The 18,751-nt window shown below is 51.4% G+C and overlaps 1 protein-coding gene across 1 annotated transcript in view; it reads left to right on the forward strand.

The window, feature by feature from the left end:
• The first annotated feature begins 352 nt into the window (after window positions 1-352).
• The window catches only part of ACTL8 (actin like 8), a 75,198-nt gene continuing 56,799 nt past the window's right edge, over window positions 353-18,751 (forward strand). Inside the window, exon 1 of the mRNA XM_002750337.5 lies at window positions 353-553. The gene's annotated coding sequence lies outside the window, so the exon portion shown is untranslated. The remainder of the gene's footprint in view (window positions 554-18,751) is intronic.

Consider the following 18,751-nt stretch of genomic DNA (forward strand, 5'->3'; position numbering starts at 1 on the left):
AATCTCTTTCCTCCAAACTCCTTTTCAGAGAACTTTTGTTCATAATATTAACGGAAACTTACAGATTGTGCTGCTTTGTGTCTGGTTTCTTTTACTCAGCATAATATGTATATGATTAATCCATGTTGTTTTATGTATCAGTAGTTTTTTTTCTTTTTCACTACTGATATTTAATTGGTGCTGGTTATCAAATTATTGCCTCTCAGCTCCACGTTCATCCTTCTTGCCTGCTTGGTGAAAATGGATCTGGGCCGTTTACATTTTCTCCCTGGTCAGCAGGCATTCTGGACTTTACAAGTAGGGGGCGCTGGGGAGCTCTAGCAGCAGGGAGGTTCGCTTGCCACGTGCTCACATGGTAGGCGCCATCACCACGTGCAGCCGCTCCGTGCAGGCGCCATCATCACTTGCCGTGCTCTGTGCACGCTCTTGCAGTGCTCAGCGGTGGTAGGTCAGCAGCTCTCACAACACCCCTTTCAAGTAGTTTTGCAGTGGGTCCTCTTGTGAGACACTGCTTCTGAGCAGCTTTTGTGGCATCTTACAGGGCAGATTTCTGGTAAGTCCTACAGTTTGAATTTCTGATAACTTTGGCTGGCGTGGCGCCTGCCATTTTTTTTTTCCTTGCAGTGAGGTGCAGCCATGCCCTCTTCAGCAAGGCCTGGATGTCGGCCCCCAGGGGTGTGTGTGGGGCACTTCTTTGTGTGTGTTGGGGTGGGGGGAGACAGGCTCTACCTCAGCCCAAGGGCTTTTCCTTAGGGACTTAATTTCAGCCTTTGGAGGAGACTCTTCCATAGCGACTATACCTTAGCTGTGTGGGGTGGCGGGTTCTTCCTTGGGGGTCCTAGCTTAGTCCCTGGTGGGGGCACCTCCTGGAGGGGGGTTATCTCAGCCTGGTGGTGGGTCCCTTCCCTGGGATGAGAGGCTCTTTCTTGGGGTCTCTATCTCAGCCTGAGGTAGGAATCTCTTTAAGGGGCTCTATCTCAGTCCTGGGGTTGGGGGGGCTGTTCCTTGGGGGCTCCACCTCAGCCCAGGGAGGGCTCTTTTTTTGAGGACGTTGTCTCAGCCACAGGTCGGGGGAGGCCGTTTCTTGGGGACTCTACCACAGCCCTGAGAGACTTTCCTTGTGGACTTTATTACAGTCCTAAGAGAGGACTCTTCCTTGGGGGATCAATCACAGCCCTCGGTGGGGAGGGGGCCTTCCTTGGTAACTCTGGGAGCTCTTCTTTGGGACTGTCTGTTATCCGTTGAATAGGGGCTCTTCCTAGGAGCTGTGCCTCAGCCCTGGGAGCCTCTTCTTGGGAATATTCTTTTAACCTCTGGTAGGGGGCTCATCTTTGGGGACCCTATGAAAGCTCTCAGGAGCTCTTTCTTGGGGACTCTATCTTAGCCTTGGGGGGTTCTTCCTTGAGGGCTTTATCCAGATCTGCTGTGGAGGGTTCCTAGCAGGGGTTGCTTATCATAGCCCTGGGATGGGTTCTGGTCTTGGGAGGCTCCATCTCAGCTCTGTGGTTTTGGTTGCTCCTTGGGTCTGCTGTTCCTGTATTAGTTATCATTCTCCTTACTCTTTATCAGTCAATTTCTTATTAATTCGGTCCTCTATTATAAGTTAATAATTCTTCATAGGACACTTACCCTGTAAAAATCACTGTATAATTTCCTTTCCTTGACTGGACCCAAACTGACACAGAATTGGTGTCAGGAACAGGTATCAGGCGATGGACCCACAGCGGTGCCATTTGGGGATTGGTTTTCTGGTGATTTTGGGCTTGAGTGTGGTGTCAGTTTCCTTGCCAATGGGAAATGGCGTGCTAGTTATCCAAAGTATGTGGTGACATTAAAAGTAATCAGTCTAGGCCGGGTGTGGTGGCTCACGCTTGTGATCCCAGCACTTTGGGAGGCTGAGGCGGGTGGATCACGAGGTCAAGAGATGGAGACCATCCTGGTTAACATGGTGAAACCCTGTTGCTACTAAAAAATACAAAAAATTAGCTGGGCATGGTGGCGCGTGCCTGTAATCCCAGCTATTCAAGAGGCTGAGGCAGGAGAATTGCCTGAACCCAGGAAGCGGAGGTTGCCGTGAGCTGAGATTGCCGTTGCCCCGTCTCAAAAAAAAAAAAAAAAGGTTATCTATCACTCATGGTTGATTAAGACAAAATGCCACCTGAGGCGTGTCCCTTGGGAGCCAGAGTGATGCTGCACTTGGCTGTGTGGCCATAATGAGGACTGTGAAAACTGTGGAGTGGGGTGAATCCTTTTGAGGGCTCCTGTCTTCAGGGAACCAGATACAATGCTTTATTTAGAAAATGTATAGACAGGCTAGGCACAGGTGTGGTGGCTCAGGCCTTTAATCCCAGCACTTTGGGAGGCTGAGGCCAGTGGATTCCTTGAGTCCAGAAGTTCAAAGATGCAGTAAGCTATGATTGCACCACTGCATTCTAGCCAGGTGACAGAGCAAGACCCTATCTCTAAAAAAATAATAACATGACAAAAATTTGAAAAATTTGTAGATAATGACAGAGAAAATGACAAGCCCAGGTCCATTAACTCTCCCCTCAAGCCACAGGCTGAGAATCAGACAGCTTTCATGGTAGCCCTTAAGGAAGCTCTTATTTCTTGCAGCCACAGGGCTGATATTGCTCAAAATCAAACAAAAAATTTACTTGTGCTGGTTACTGAATTATGAAAACAGTTGGAATCACATCTGGACAAATTAGGGCATGAATTAAGAAAGAATGGGGTCCTGAAACACGGAGTGGGGACATTTGTTGGACTCTGATGAAACTGACAATCTAAACAGCAAGTCACCCTGTGTCTGAGCCCCCCTCAACCTTTTTAAGTGGAAACCTTTTTAAGCTTGCCCCCCCCCACCCCCCACCCCCGCCACCGCCAGGGTCTGAGGAGACTGTTCTTCCTCTATTAAGAAACCCTGTGGTAATCTCGGCTGGAGCAGATGCCTTGAAAGGCAGTGCCCATTCTCAAGACTCAACTCAGCCACCCTTTGTTTTCATTGGACCCTAGCTGTGGTCAAATCTCAGCATGTTCCATGGTGATGGGTACACATGGATCTAGGAGGAAACAGAAAAAGAACAAGACTGGTGACGTGTATGGGAGTGGATTCTAAGGGCTTGAGATCTAGGAAGGCAGAATGTAACACGAGACTGGGCTGAATGCATTGATAGGGGTGCACTTGTTAGAGGTTCTGAATTTGGCTGTTAGTTTGTGCAGCTGGAAGTGGCTCTAACAGCTTGGTTGGTTGACTGAAACTTGGACTTGACCGTCACCTGCAGTTAATGAGGGTTGTGATGTCATGATGTGGAAGAGGGAATCCAAAGGCTTGGGGAGACAGTAATGTTGGACCACATGTATCTTGTCTAATCTGCACTCCCCTGCTGCCACCACCTATATTTCTCAAGGACCTGAAGACAGAGACAGAGAGAGAGATCCCTTAGTGAGGGAGCCCCTTTGTCCTTGAAATGCACAGTAGTCACTTTCTTTTGTAGGCCACTGTGAATACAGAGGCTGCCTCCATTGAAATGGCCTCCCTGATTTCAGTGGAATGGGGGGGGGTCCTGAAATAGAGACCCAGGGGCAGTACTTCACTGTCAAGGACAAGGTGGGCACACATTGGAAAGAGTAGCAGGAATGTATGGGCACTCAGAATGCCTTTGCCCATAGGGACTTTTAGTGGTGGTGAATTGATCAGAGTGTTTCTGGGAGTGAAATAAACGGGCAGCCTACTAGAGTATTATTTCATTTACATTTATATGTGATAGAAAGTTCTAGGCCTGGTAGCCAAAACCTGGCAATTGACAGTCATGGGTTCTCATCCAGTTTCCAGACCCTAAGTCAATTCACAGACCCAGAATCTCTGGGTAGCCAGATCCCCTTGAGGAAGGAGCCTGCCTCATTTCCATAAATACTTACTGTAAATCTTCCTTCAGACCTTCCTCCAAAGGGACCTATGACCATTTAACAAAATAATGGTGCAATGGAAGTACCCAGACAGTTCTGGAGTTACTTGGCACTCACTCTGAACTGATGCTGGTTCCTGGGGATCTAAAATGCCACTCTGGCTCATAAGTCAAAGTGGGGCTTATGATAGCCAGGGGTAGAGTCTTAGCTGTAGTCTGACTCAGTAGATTTTCTTGGTCCATGCCCACCCTGAGATTATTTTCTGAGCTCCTGAATAAACAATGAGAGTAAACACACTTGGTAACTATCCATTTTCTTCTCTCTTCTTCCCATTTTTGTTTTATATGCAAGTTTTTGGAAGTCAGCTTTATAGTCTTTAGGTGACAGAATGTTCCATGGAACTGTGATCAGTATTTAAGTAGCAATAAATAGAGTCGGAGACGACTCCTGGGCCTATTAGTCTCCTTGTTTTGTGGAGTGAGTGAGAACTTTTAAGAATGATAGCTTTATCATTTTAAATAGAAATACACAGTTTTGTTGTACAGGACTTCACTGGTATGCAGGAGAATTTATATGGAAACCAAGTAGTCAAAGAGGTGGGCTTTTCTGCTTATTAATTATTGCTTTTCTGTGCCCAGTTCATCCTTCTTGCCTGTGGGTTGAAAATGGATCTGGGCCCTTTTAAATTTTCTCCCTGTCCAGGCAGCAAGCTGGGCTTTGCCAGTAGAGGGCGCTGGGGAGCTTCGGCAGCAGGGACTTTCTGTTTTCTGGTTGCCACTTGCTCATGGGGCCTGCTCTTGCTGCACCTGCACCTGCAGCACTCAGAAGAGGCCAACAGCACCTCCTTTGAGGCAGTTTTGTAGTGGGTGCCTCTGGTGAGACACCTCCTGTAAGCAGTTTTTGTGGCACCCTGCGGGGAAGATTTCTGGTAAGTTCTACAGGTTGGCTTTCTTGCCAGCTGTGGTGGTGTGCATCAGACCAACTATTTTTCCCCCATGTAGTGAGGCACCGCTATCCCCTCTTCAGCAAGGCCTGGATATCAGCCCTCAGGGGTGTTCGTGGGAGGATGCTTGTTTGTGGGTGGGGGCTCCTCCTTGGGCACTCTCTCAGCTCAGGCTGAGGGGCTGTTCTTTGGGGGCTCTGCCATAGTACTGGAGTGGAAGCCTCTGCCTTGAGGGCTGGACGTCAGCCATGGGGAGAGTGTTGTTTGTTTGATACTCTAGCTCAGCACTGGGTGGAGGGGGGCTCTTGCCTCTGAAGGTCTCTTTCAGCCCTGGGGGCAGGAGTGGATCCTTTGATCTCCCAAATCTATATTCTTCAGAGTTCCCTTTCCTTCTTTCTAGCCAATTTCTTGTTAATTCCATCTCCTGTTATGGTTAATGATCCTTTATATGAAACTTCCCTAATCAAATGACTGCGTGGCTTCCCCCTCCTGATAGGATGCAGAGCGATGCCTGTGGCGCACGCTGGCCACAGTTTGTCCGATTTCCTGAGGACGTTACCAATTTGGGGCTGTTATGAATGATCTGCAATGCATATTCTTGAATGGATGGGTTTTGTCTGATACGTTTTCCTGTCTCTTGAATAAATGCCTCGAATGGGGTTCCTTCAGGAAGGCCAAGCGACAGGGCTTTCACTTTGTCTGGAGGGTGCCGAGGAGCTGCTGGAAGTTTTGTGGGTCTGTTTTTTTAAGTAACACTGATGGATTCGATGTGGATCTTAGAAGGAGTGAGTGGGAAGGGAGATGCCCGTTTTCCATTCCCCAGATGAGGGTGGCGGCTCACACTGGTGACTCGGCGTGGGACTTTGCCCCATTGCCCTTTCCCTAATCTGTGAAGTGGGTTTTCACAGGTGTGCAGAGGATCGTTGGCAGGACTGAGTGGGATGATACATGAGGGGCACTTGGCATGGGGCTGGCATGGAGCAGATGCACAGTGGTGGCAGCCAACGGGACTGCCATTTTTAGGTGTTTCAGCCAGGATGTCCTAGCTTCCTCTTTGTGCTAGCCATTACTTGTTCACAGACAAGAGCCCAGAGGGGTGGCAAAGGGTATTGGTGCCCTGCTCAGACACATTTCTGGACTCAGAAGGTGGGGCACAGTTGCCCACTGCTGTGCAGTGCCAGGCACTTTCTGATGCCTTCCTGTGGCATCCCTCTGGGGAGTGGGTGGCCAAGGTGGCCTTGGGTTCTGGGCACTTTGCCCAGCCCCCTGACAATCACCCCAGCTGGCACCCTGCCTATCCAAGCCCCGAGCTGCTATGCCCCAGCAAGTCAAGCGACCATGATTAGTCAAATAAAATTTCCATCTGTTGAGGAATTTATGAGAGTTATTACTGGCTATAAAACCGATCTGAGGAGAAAGATGGATCTGAGGGGGTAAGTGCCTCTAATTATGTGCCGCAGTGACTTTTAAATAAGGCTGCACAAGTCCTTATTGGAAGGAGACAGGTCCCTATCCCTGTCTGGGCCCAGAATGTGGCCAGGCTGGTGGGGGTGGGTGCTTCCTTACAGAGGGAGGAAAGAGGAGCTACCCTACGCAAACTCAGGGAGGAGGGTCGTTGTGGCTTATTTATTTATTTATTTTTTGGTAGAGGCAGGGTCTTGCTATGTTGTCCAGGCTGGTCTCAAACTCCTGGGCTCAAGCAATCCTCCTGCCTCAGCCTCCCAAAGTGCTGGAATTACAGGTGTGAGCCATTGTGCCTGACCTTTGTGGCATTTGGAAAGATTGTGGATGCAGAAGGGCCTAGCGCAGTGCCTGGCATGCAGCAGGGGCTTAATAAATGCATGTTTCTGCTTTATCTGTTTCCCTCACTTCTACCCCCGGGGACTGAGCTGGGCTGCTTACTGGGTGCAAGCAGTGGTCTCCCTGGGCTAGGCTGTTGTTGACACAGACTCTGATCTGCCCGGGTAAGCTTGCTGGGCCTCCATAGCTTCATCTTTAAAGTGGGACAATTAATTACCAGGCGTTTATCCCCAAAGGAACACAAGGAAGGCAGGCTTTGGATATGTGAGCCCAATCTTCTGTTTTTTTTCGGACTGAGTCTTGCTGTTTCACCCAGGCTGGAGTTCAGTGGTGCGATCTCGGCTCACTGCAACTTCTGCCTCCCGGGTTTAAGTGATTCTTCTGCCTCAGCCTCCCGAGTAGCTGGGATTACAGGTGCCCACCACCAGGCCCAGCTAACTTTTGTACTTATAGTAGAGACAAGGTTTTGCCACATTGGCCCGGCTTGTTTTGAACTTCTGACCTCAGGTGGTCCACCCTTCTCGGCCTCCCAAAGTCGTGGGATTACAAGTGTGAGCCACTGTGCCTGGGCTTGTCCTTAACACACGACTTAGCTCTAGTGTGCCCAGTATCTAGGGAAGGAGGTCATGTCGTGGGCTTCTCATCTCAGGTGGGAAAGTCTCGGGGGTCCAGGGGCTCACCTGAGGTCACCCGGATCCCAGATGCTCCTGCTTCCTTGGAGCAAGGTGGCTTTAAAAGGCCAACCCCTAACCGTCACCTTATTCAAGATACTGAGAACAAGACCACTTGGGAGCAAATGTGGCTTCCTGGTGGCTGGAGAGAGCCGTGAGATGGTTGGTGCTGGAAAGACTGCCTGGAGTCCAGCATAACTGAGTTCCCGGGTCCCAGGGTAGAGACGAGTGACCCCATCCCAGAGAGTCCCAGACTTCAAATGTAGGCATCTGGGGCCTGAGACTCTGAGGTCCCGCAGCAAATTCATGGCAGGTCCACTGACTGCTAGGCCAGGGGTCTTGTCGCTAGTCCACGCGGAAGGAAGAATGGCTACTTTCTGTTTCTCCTGTGACCACAGCCCCATCAAGCACAAACTAGGCCCCTTCCCCTGCCCATTTAAAACTAGAGACCCAGGTGCCTTGGCCATGCTTGCCGACCATAGAGGCAGTTGTTAAAAAGCTCACACCTGGGCCAGGACTCATCCTAATTCAGTCTTCCTGAGGCTCTGGCTTGCCTCTGGGCAGGTAGGACTCACCGTGGGTCCCTTTCTCTCCACCAGGCAGCTGGAGTGTGACTGCCTGGCAGTGGCTGTGCACTGTGTCTGGAGCCCCTGGTCCCCAGTTCTGGACCTGAGGGGGCTGGGCTGCAGGTGGGAGCCCAGGGCCGGCGTTTGCAGTGGGGTCTGAGGGAAAACCGAGCTTCTCTGGTCAGGCTGGGCCTGTGGGGGTGGCCTTCTCCTTGGTGCCCCCCAAAGCCTTGTTACCCAGTGACTCCAGGTGGCAGCGGAGGGACTCCCAGCTCTGCTGCTTTCTGCGTGTCCACCCGGTGACTCAGTTTTCCTCTGAGTCCGTGGGGGTGGTAGAGCTGCCTGGTAGGGTCCAGGCAAAAATGAAATGAGTGTGTGTGAAAGAGGGGGACCCCTGCTTAGGCTCTTATTCCTTGCTTGCCTTTTGGGACCGGGCTGGGAAAAGCAGTAGGGAAGCACCTGCCTCATCACGGCAAGCTGATGTCTCTTGGACTGAGACCTGTGGGCCAGAGTGGCCTGGGTCTCTGGAGATTTCCTCTCCTCTCCCACCTCACTGCAGGATGAAAGAGCCTGGCCTGTGGGTCCCCAGACACTGTGGGCTCTGGGACAGCGATGGAACTTCTGTCTTTGGACGGCTGCCATTATGCTGAGGGCTTCATTCTGCCTGCGTTGCATGTTGCCTAAAACCAGGTGGCTGCAGGGTGGGAGCGTTTGGGGGGTGTGTTGATGCATCCCTGTGTTGGCCCTGAGCTGGCCCATGGCCCCTGTGGGTGGGCGTGAGAAGCTTACAGGGGCTCCCCACATCTGTCCTCTCCATCTTCACTTTTAGCTTCAAGATGACATCATCAGTCATTTTACAAATGAGGAAGCGGGCTTAGGGGTTTGGGCTGGGGCGGGGCAGGAGAGAGAGGGTGTGGTTGGCTTCAGGCCTGGGGGCTTGGACATCCCGTCAGTCCGACCGACTTGATGCTTATTTGCAGACTATGTCCTCTGTGCCAGATGCTGTGCTAGGGGCAGGAGATGGCAGGGACCCCTGAAAGCCAGGCCCTCATGGAGCCTCTGGGGAGATAGATCATGAGCTGGTAGCCAGCACCCTGACTGCTATGCAGTCAGGTGACAGGGTGGCGTGGGGGTGCTTCGGGGTGTGGTCTTCAGAAAGGCTCCCCGGAGGCACTGGTATCCCTGATTCCCTCTTAGTCACATCTGTGTGACCTCCTTGGCTTTCCCATCTCAAATTCAGGGGGAGTGGGTCTCTCAACCCCCTTCCCCACTTCTGTGGGACCTCGGCCCCTCTCTGTGTCTCCTGCCTCCAGCCTGGAAGGAGATTCTGATGAATGGGGGGCTGCAGATCCCTCTGCTGACTCGAGAGCCTTTGTAAGGAGTTCATTACATTTTCCCCTTCCTACTACTCATTAGCCGCAGGACCTCTCCACTCGAGGGTTCGCAGGATTTCTGAGTTTTTGCTGGCACCTGGGGCAGGGGAAGGCTTATGGCAAAATGTTCTTTAGTCTTTTCTCCCCTATTCCCTCCCCCTGTAAAAAAGGAGGAGCCTTGGGGCCGACAGGTTTGGTGAGTGTGGCAGCTTCCACCTCGGGAAGCAGGTTGCGATGGAGCTCCATGTCTTACCTGGTGATGATGCAGCAGGTCTGAGCCTCAGTTTCTCATTTACTGAATGGGTGCTACCAACCCTTACAGGGTTGTCACTGGGGCTAACTGGGACAATGATTGATCTAGTGCCTTCTATCATGATAATCATTATTTTTGATAATTTGTCCCAGACAAGAATAGCAAAAGATGGAAAGCAGCTCTGTGTGGAGCGGAGTGGGGCTTGGGAAGCCCTGGGGGAGCTGTGGGGGTGCTGGCGTCCTCATGGGGGGATAAGCCTCTAGCTGCTCCCTCCCCTTGGTGGACAGCTATGGTCCAGGTCCCAGCCGATGGTGGGGCTGGCCTTAGGTGTGACCCAGGGGGTGGGCAGAGGCCAGGGAAGCTGTTCTGTATCCTACAGTGCACGGGCCCGCCCCCACTGCACACAGGCATCCTGCCTCAAATGCCAACGGTGCCCAGGTTGGGAGACCCTCTGCCTCCATGCCTGGCACATAATTGGCTCTCCATAAAGCTTGGATGAATGCCAGTGGGCAAGCCAGGGGGGATTGGTCATAAAGTCAGCCTGAAAACTGGGGGATCCGCTTCCTTTCAGCCCAGTGTTTCTTCCTAATGCTCCAAGGTTTCAACAGGCAGCTTCCAGCCCTGGGTACCCTTGGAGGTGGGGTTGGTGGTGCTGTGACTGCAGCAGCCGGAGCTCCTGGACGTCCCTCCACAGCACCCCTCATCCTGATGCCTTTTGGGTTCAACCTCCCCCTCCTCGTCTCACTCCCACGCTGCCGGCGATCTGCCAGCCTTACTTGGCATGCCCGATGTGGCCCGAGAGCCTGGGTTTTAATAGCTGAATATTTCTTTAACAAAAATTCCTCTTGTCTCAAGACTCTCATTCCTCCACGTCTGCCCACCCGGCTCCCCAGGGGAGTTCATGCAGAAACTGCTGTGTTAATAGGCTGCAGTGTCCCTTTCTGTCTCTCCACTTAGCCTCCCTTGGAGAAGGCCTGGCCTCTGCTGGCTCTCTGTGCCCCTGCCCAGTGATCCAAGATGGCACTTTATTTGGGGCCCCCAGATCTGGGTAGGGGGGCAGTATAGATACCAGATATTGGAATTTACCCGAGTAAAGCCACCATGACACAGTCCCCAGGCGTCCACTGTGCAGCAGCTGGGGGCTCCAGCCAGAGCGGAGTTGGAAGGGATGCTGCTGGATCCAGCTCGTGGGGAGATGGCACCCACTGGAGGCACTGGACTTCTTTCCCTGAGATGAGCAGGCAAGGAGCACGGAGTCTGGGCTGTGCAGAGCAGGTTGGGGGTGGCCTTCCTCCCCCGGGTCCCTGAGTGTGGTGGGCCTGGAGGAAGAGGAGCATGTCAACTTGGCTGTCCAAGCCATGTGTACTGAAGAGTAACCTCCATGAGGGCAGGAATTTTTTTTTTTTTTTGAGATGGAGTTTTGCTCTGTTGCCCACCCAGGCTGGAGGGCAGTGGTGTGATCTTGGCTCACTGCAATCTCTGCCTCCCGTGTAGTGGGGATTACAGGTGCCCCCCAACACGCCCAGCTAGTTTTTTGTATTTTTAGTAGAGACAGGGTTTTACCATGTTGGCCAGGCTGGTCTTCAACTCCTGACCTCAGGTGATCTGCCCGCCTCAGCCTCCCAAAGTGCCAGGATTATAGGTGTGAGCCACCACGCCTCGATGCAGGCAGGGATTTTTATCTGCCTTTGTTTACTGTGGTATCCTGGCGCCTAGGAGAGCACCTGGCACGGAGGTTGCACGGTCCCCCACTCCTTGCCTCCCAACTGTCTCTGCCTGAGCTCTACCTATAGACAAAAGATCCTGTGCTTTTTACACATTGACTCATCACTCACAATAACCTTTTGGAGTTGGTGTGATAACATAACCATTTGACAGGTGAGGAAACCGAGGCCCAGGGAAGTGAGGTAATGTGCCCAAGCCCCTCTCCATGGCAGGCTCTGTAGCATGTCCTAGGTCTCAGCTTGGGGTTCTCCTCTTAAAAGGTCTGACCTGAGCCCTGGCCCAGTTCCACGCAGTGTCTTTGTCCCTCCTTCCTAGCACATGTCACGGGGCTCTCTATAAATGTCTAATTCACTCACTTATTCACAATCTATCTCTACTCCCGGGAATGTGAGGTCTCTGAGGATATCATCCTGCCCGTGGTGGGGCAGAGCTGGCTGATCTGACTTAACATCTGTGCTCTTACCCACCAGGCTTTCCTGTCTGCCTGGCTTCATGAGCTGGGGGTTCATTACATCTGGCACTGTTGCCAATTCCCAGGTTCCCCCCAAGACCTCCCTCAACCCCCAGGGAGTTAAATCTCACCCTAGGTTTTAGAGCAGCCAACTTCCCATGGCCTGCCCTCCTGCAGAGTAATTACTGTAATTTCCCCGGTGTAACCCTCAGCCTTTGGATGATATTGTGACCGAAATGTGAGAAGCAGTGACATTCCCAGCCCCTGTAATTGAGGCTTCGAAAGCACTGCTGACGTCTCCAAAGGGATCTGGGTGCTCCGCGGCTGTGGTGGAGGCGGTACCTCTGAACTCTGCTTTTTGATTCTGGCTGCTTTGCAAATGTAGTAACTAATGGATGTGAGGCACTGATTCACTCCCCTGTCTTCCCAAAATTGCATTCACATCCCTGATCCAATCTGGAACCTCGTGGCAGCCTCGTGAGGCTGGGACTGGTACTCTGGTCCTGACTTAATCGGCAGAGAAGTTGTGCATTCCTTGAAATTGTCCAGAGTATGGGTAGCAGAGCCTGGCTGAAACCCGGGTCTCCTGCTCCCATGTCACACACACACTGTCTGGGACCCTTCTGTGCAAATATCCCATTCAAGAGGGCCTCCTGATTGTCCTACCACTAGCTAAAGTTGGTTGCAGAGTAGCAATAGCAAAAGCAAAAGTCATAACCCTGGGCGCTGACAGCCTGCCAGGCACCGTCCTCATTCACCTGCAGGTGTTAACACATTCCTTCCTTCCTGAAACCCACTGTGGTGGGGGCTGTGATTATCCAGAGTTTACAGATGAGGAAACTGATGCCCAGAGAGGGTATGCTTAGTCTAGGACTGGGAGCCACAGTGTGGTGGAGCCAGGATTGGAATCCAGGCAGTCTTCAGAGGCCAAGCTTTAACCATCCTGCCACGTGAATCATCTGGAAAGCCATAATTCCTGGAATGCACTGTATTTTTTTTTTTCTCTGGAATCTCATTTGTTCATTCATTCATTGGCTATGGTTGAATGAATGAATGAATCTGTTACATACTGAGCATCGTTCTAGGTGCTGAGGATTCAGTCCTGGGCAAAACAAAATTCCTGCACTCTTGCAGGATTCTAATTGAGGGAGACACGATAAGCGGATGATGAATTCAGTTTCAGGTTGGGGGAGCTATGGAGAAAAATGAATGGCAAAGGAACAGAAAAGAGTGATGGAAGAAGGTGACTTTGGCCACAGTGGTCAGGGACAGGGGAAACAGACACTCCAGGGAAGCGAGATGGATGAGCGTCATGAGGAAGGGGTTCCAGTGTGAAGGCCCTGCAGTGGGACTGTGGAGGCCTGCCCCCGGAACAGTGAGAAGGGCATTGGGAGGCAAGGTCAGAATGATAAGAGTGAGGAGATGCTGGGGTTGCATCGGATGATAGGATCTGACTTCTGCTGCTGGGGATGGAGCCGGGGGACGAGGCGGAGGCAGGGGGCCAGTGTGGGGGCCGCCTGGTGGTACAGGGGAGAGGCGATGCTGGCAACTCAGCCTCAGGGTGCTTCTAAGGAGCCTCTTCTTAGACATTGCTCTCTTCCCTCTCCTCTGGGGCTGACGTCTGCACGTCCTTCTCTCTCAGCTAAGACCATCCCTGCGCTCCTGGGGGCTGAGTTTGGCCTCAACTAGGCCCGTGGCTGGGCACACGGCTCCTGGGCACTGCTCTTCCGTGGCCACCTTGTCCAATGGCCTCTTTGTGTGAAGTAAGCCCTTTGCTTTTTGGGTATCAACTGTAGCTCAGTGTTCACCATGTTTATCCTCTGTAGGTACTTTATTATTTTTGGCATCTGCAGAAATACCTGCTTTATGTGTAACCTGCTAAGTTACGCCTTGTCGTTGCCTTATTTATTTCAAATGAGGCGATGCCCCTACTTCCCTGCCTCTCGGCTCACTCGGTGCTGGTGCCGTGACTGCTGACATGGGAGGAATGACTCTGTGTTACGCAAGCAGGTGGCAGCATGGCTTTTCTCGAAAGCATGAGGCTCCAGACTCTTTGGCTGTGCAGAATGGGTGCTTGTCAATCCCTCTGGTGGGACTGGGTGTCTGTGGGTCCATTTCTTGGGGGCAGGGGTGAGCAAGTATGTGCTGTGGAATTTTAGAGAATCAGTCAGGGCTCTGTGTGTATAAGCTATAGAAATTGTCTCTGGCCGGTGGGTGGATTGCCTGAGCTTAGGAGTTCGAGACTAGTCTGGGAAACATGGTTGAACCCCATCTCTACTAAAATATATATAAAGAAAAATTAGCCAAGTGTGGCAGTGTGCACCTATAGTCCCAGCTACTCGGGAGGCTGAGGAAGGTGAATTGCTTGAACCTGGGAGGCAGAGGTTGCAGTGAGATGAGATCGCACCACTGCACTCCAGCCTGGGCCACAGAGGGAGACTCCGTCTCAAAAACAAACAAAAAAAGAAATTGCCTCTGGCCAACTTCAGCAGAAAAGGGATCATCACAAGGAAACTCTTGGATCTGAAGTTGGGCTGAAGGACTGGCTGAGAGAAGGTGGGAACCCAGCTAGCTCTGGTGAGGAATGGGGTGGCAGGGGGTGGGTGGGTGGTTTCTAGCAAGATCTGCTCGAGGCCCTCTGGTGACCCCCACTAGGATGGGCAGCTCCAACCAGCTCAAACATTTTGCAGGACTGGAAATCCATGTACCCAGAGAGAGGGGACCTAACTGGTGGGGATTTGACCCTGGGGCCAGGCCTGACCTGCCGGTGTGCAGGGCTCATGATCAACAGCCCTGCCAAGACTGCAGTTTGAGGAGAGGCTCACTCCTGCAAAGGAATTTTGGGGTGCTGGTGTCAGAAGAAGCGGGGCTGGGCACTTGGCTACTACAAGTACCTCCCACACCCTAAAAGAGTCACACGTGTGAGCTGTGTCTTGGTCTTCTAAGATGCTAAGGAAGGAGGATATCATCACACGGAAAGAACAGGACGGGGTTCCTCTGAGCCAGTGAAGGGGCTGGGCTCAGAGTTCGAAGAGGTTCTCGAGTCTGGGGAGGTTTTGGACATGCTGATCCAGCTGGGCCTCCAGGGCTGGGTGGTCTGAAATAGGAGGGGGGTTTGGGAATGGAGCTCCAAGTCAGGCTCACTGCAGGGGCAAAGGCCTGGAGGCTGGGTTTGGTGGACGTGAGGGGCAGAGTTGCTGATTCACTGCTAGAGAGTGAGTGGGGAGTGAGCTTGGAGCTGTAGCTTGAGGATGTCTCTGGACACAAGGCCGTGGAGTTCAGTCGCTGGGGTGGTGACTGTGTTAGGCTGGAGCAGAATGGAAGGAGTGGTATACTCCCTAGTGACGTTCTATGTGCCTGTCGCTATGCTAAGTTCTTTGTTGTGGCCTATTTAACCTACAGATGCTGCCATTTCCCCTGTTATACAGATGAAGAGATGGGCTCAGTGGGTAAGTGACTCGGACAAAGTCACATAGTGAGTCAGTTGCAAAGAAAGGCCTGCTCCTTGCTCCATGGCCGAGGCCTGGCCAGCATTCTCCACTGTGTGTGTTGCAGAACTGCCAGCTGTGGAGTCAGGCAGCCTGCCCATCTGTCCCATTGAGTGCCTTGATTCTTTTCCTTCCACCTTCTCTTTTCCAGTATCCCTAGAGCACGTTGAGCATGACTGTGGGCTGGTAGGGTGGCGGAGTGTAGGGGTTTGGAGAGGGTCTGGGGAGACTTTCTCCTTGTCTCTGCAGAGCTGTTTCTCTCCTCTCCGTTCCCACTGTAAAGAGCTGGAACAAAGCTAGCAAAATCAGAGTCAGCAGAAAAACCTAGTTTTCACTTTAGACACGTTTGTAGCTAGCAGATGTTAACCCCAGCTTCCAGACTTTCATCCCAGACAGCGCCGAGCTGAGTGCTGCCCTGGACGTTGGGAGATCTGCTCTGTCACGAATTCCCTGCCTCTTCGTAGGCAAGATGGTTCTCCTCTATAGGCCTCAGTTTGTCCCCCAGTAAAAAGGGGGTGGTGGTGACAGTGGCGGGGTGTTGCAAGCCCACATGTCTGCAGGGGCTCTCCAGGAGAGACAGAGGCATGAAATAGACCAGGCTCAGGACGGAAGAGGGTGTGGTGGGCACGTGCTCAGCTCACAGTCCAGCTCAGGGCCAACCAGCTGTTGCTGTGTAGGGTTTCTTGAGCCACATCTTTGGGTTATTTTTAAGAAAATCCAGAAATCTGAGTTATGTTCCAAAATAATTGAAATTTTCAATGTTAGCAAATTATTTGAAATTTTCGAAAGATTGTATAGGCCAATAGTAGTAGCTCAATGGGCTGAAACTGGCCTGTGGGGTCTCCAGCTTGCAGTGACTGGGTTGGCTTACTTGGGTCTCTTCCCTCCAGATGAGCTATGGCTACACTGAATAGGCACATAAATAAAAATCAAATATTTGCCTTCTAGATAAATTGATTTGTATTTATTGATGAGGTCGGTGGTTTATAATTTGCATCTGAGCTTAGAGTTAATAATGGGGTAGAAGCCTCTTTGAGAAACTTGAATCACAGATTAAGAATCAGTGTGATTATACCTCTCCCTCCGGATTACTTCCTCCTCCTAAGGTCTATCTTTAATCCTTCCTGCTGCAGACTTAGCCTAGCCTTGTTTCTATGGCAACAGAGTATGCTACCTTTTCTCTCCTCATAGATTCAGAGAGAAAGGAGCGGCGAGGGTGGCCTTGAGGTTTTCATAACTCAGACAGCAGTTCCGGGGACCTCTACTTTCTACCTCTGCAAAATCAGGGGCGGGGCAGGTTTATTCGAAGCCAGTGGGCAGCTGAAAAGTAAGATTTATTGGCTCTCATAAATTTTTAGAGAACTTTGGCTAAGAGCTACCGACTTTATCACATTAGCTGCTACCTTAGTCTCCAGTCTGGAGGGTGTTTGTGGATCAGTTTCTTTAGTTTTTAGAGAACAGTGAGTTTATAGGCCCTTTTAAAGGTGGGCTTCGGAAAGGCCCGGAAGAACCAATAGGCTTGAAAGAAGTCCTAGGGGTCCTGTTGGCCAATGTGCTGGTCATTTCTCCCATGCACAGTGGAGGACTTGGGAAAGACCTCAGAGAGACAGTAGTGGCAGAAGAGGATCTAGAGGTCACAGTGGCCGATAAGCTGGCCATTCTCACCATGCACAGTGAAACCAACATGGACTCTAGTGAGGAAAGGGAGGTGGCGCCACCGGTTCTGTGGTGGTGATAGCGGTTGTCAGTCCTGGGCTCTGACCACGAAGAATAAGGGAGTGGGTAGGAGACAGACGTTGGTGTCAAGTGCCTGGGTTTGAATCCTGGCTTCACCGCTGTGAGGCTGGGGACGTGGGCAATTTACCTAACATCTCTGAGCTTCTAAGAACTCAGCTGTAATGGGAAGATAACACCAGTTACCTCTTCATAGGTTATGGTGAGGATTGAGATGATACTTGTAAAGTGTGTAGAATCGGGACAGCAAACTTTTTCTGCAAAGGCCCAGATTATAAACATTTCAGGCTTTGTGGGCCGTATGGTCTCTGTTGGACGCTGCAACTCAGCTGTTGTAACTTGAAAGCAGCCATGGATAGATCATATGTAAATGATGGGTGTGGCCGTGTTCCAATAAAACTTTATTTATAGACGCTGAAATTTGAATTTCAGATACTTTCCATGTGTCACAAAATAGTCTTCTTTTTCTGCTTTTTTTTCAACATTTAAAAATACAAAAACCATTTTTGGCTCTCAGGCCATACAAAAATAGGCAGCGAGCCGGATTTGGCCCATGGGCCATAGTTTCCTGACTCCAGGTATAGAATAATGCCTATTACATGTTTATTAAATGTCAGTCACTGGTATTACCTTGATCTTGATCATTATTCTTTTCATCCCAGGAAGGTGGGTTGGAGACAGGCAGATATTTGGCCCAGAAAGAGGTGATAGATAGATAGATAATATGTAAATGATGGGCGTGGCTGTGTTCTGGGGAAGGAGCATATAATCTGTTACCAGGAAGGGAGGAGGAATTTGTCCTGTACTGTGCCAGAGGCGTGTCCTCCAGGGCTGATTGGCAGAATTGGCAGGGAGGTAGATTTTTGTCCTCAAGGCCTCGAGCAGTCAGAGGTACTGAAAGTTGGTATAGACTGCCTTGGGCATAGTTGAATGCCTGTCACTGGGAGTGTCAAGCAGAGGATAGATGTCCCTGACATGCTACCATAGAGGAAGTTTGCTCGCTGGCTGGACAAACGGACACCAAAGCGCGGGGCTCCCTGTTGTTTCTTGCAGCACCAGAGCGCCAAGGCTGCTGCAAGCACCAGAAGAGGGGGTGGTTTCTTATTCTTGCACAGTTCCTTTCTTAATGCAGGAAGTATCGTCCTCTTCCTGGCTTCTCAAATAATCCAGCGACTTGCACAGGCCACATTCTCCCCATTTGACAGTGGGAGAGCCAAGGCCTGGGGATAGAGGATGAGTTGGATACCTGGCCAGGCCTGCTGGCTTAGGCCGGGAGGTAAGGCATGGTGGAAACACATGGGCTATGGTCCTGGCCGTTGCTCAAATCCCTTCTCTGCTGCTCGCTACCTTTGTGGCTTTGGGTAGAAAAGTCACTTAACTTCACTGCATTCTCAGGTTTTGCATCTGTAAAGTGGAGGTATATTACCTCCTTGGCCAAGCAGCCATGGGGATGAAACGGGTTATTGCATACAGGATGCCTCGCTTGGCGTCAGGCAGACAGTAGGTGTCTGAGTAGCGCTTGTTCACGTACATTGTGGCCCTCGCCTTTGGTCCCAGAGGCTGCTGACATGTCCTGGGAGGGTCAGGAAAGAGCTTGTCCTTTTGGACGTGGCCTGTCTACTAGCAGTTTGCTGTGGCAGGGTCTTCCCCTGACTCTGTGGTGCCAGCATCATCAGGGGAGGGACAGGTGTTATAGGGCGAAACCCAGCCCAACCCAAACATCTCCAGGCCTGGGGGAGGGGAGGCGGAGTCTAGGCTGTACATAGGTCCGGTCCATGGGCAGGGAACTTCTTCTCCGAAATACAGAGACATGCACACCAGGCAAGGAAGTCTGTGGC

This window comes from Callithrix jacchus, chromosome 7 (genome assembly GCF_049354715.1).
Source record: "Callithrix jacchus isolate 240 chromosome 7, calJac240_pri, whole genome shotgun sequence".
Lineage (NCBI taxonomy): Eukaryota > Metazoa > Chordata > Mammalia > Primates > Cebidae > Callithrix > Callithrix jacchus.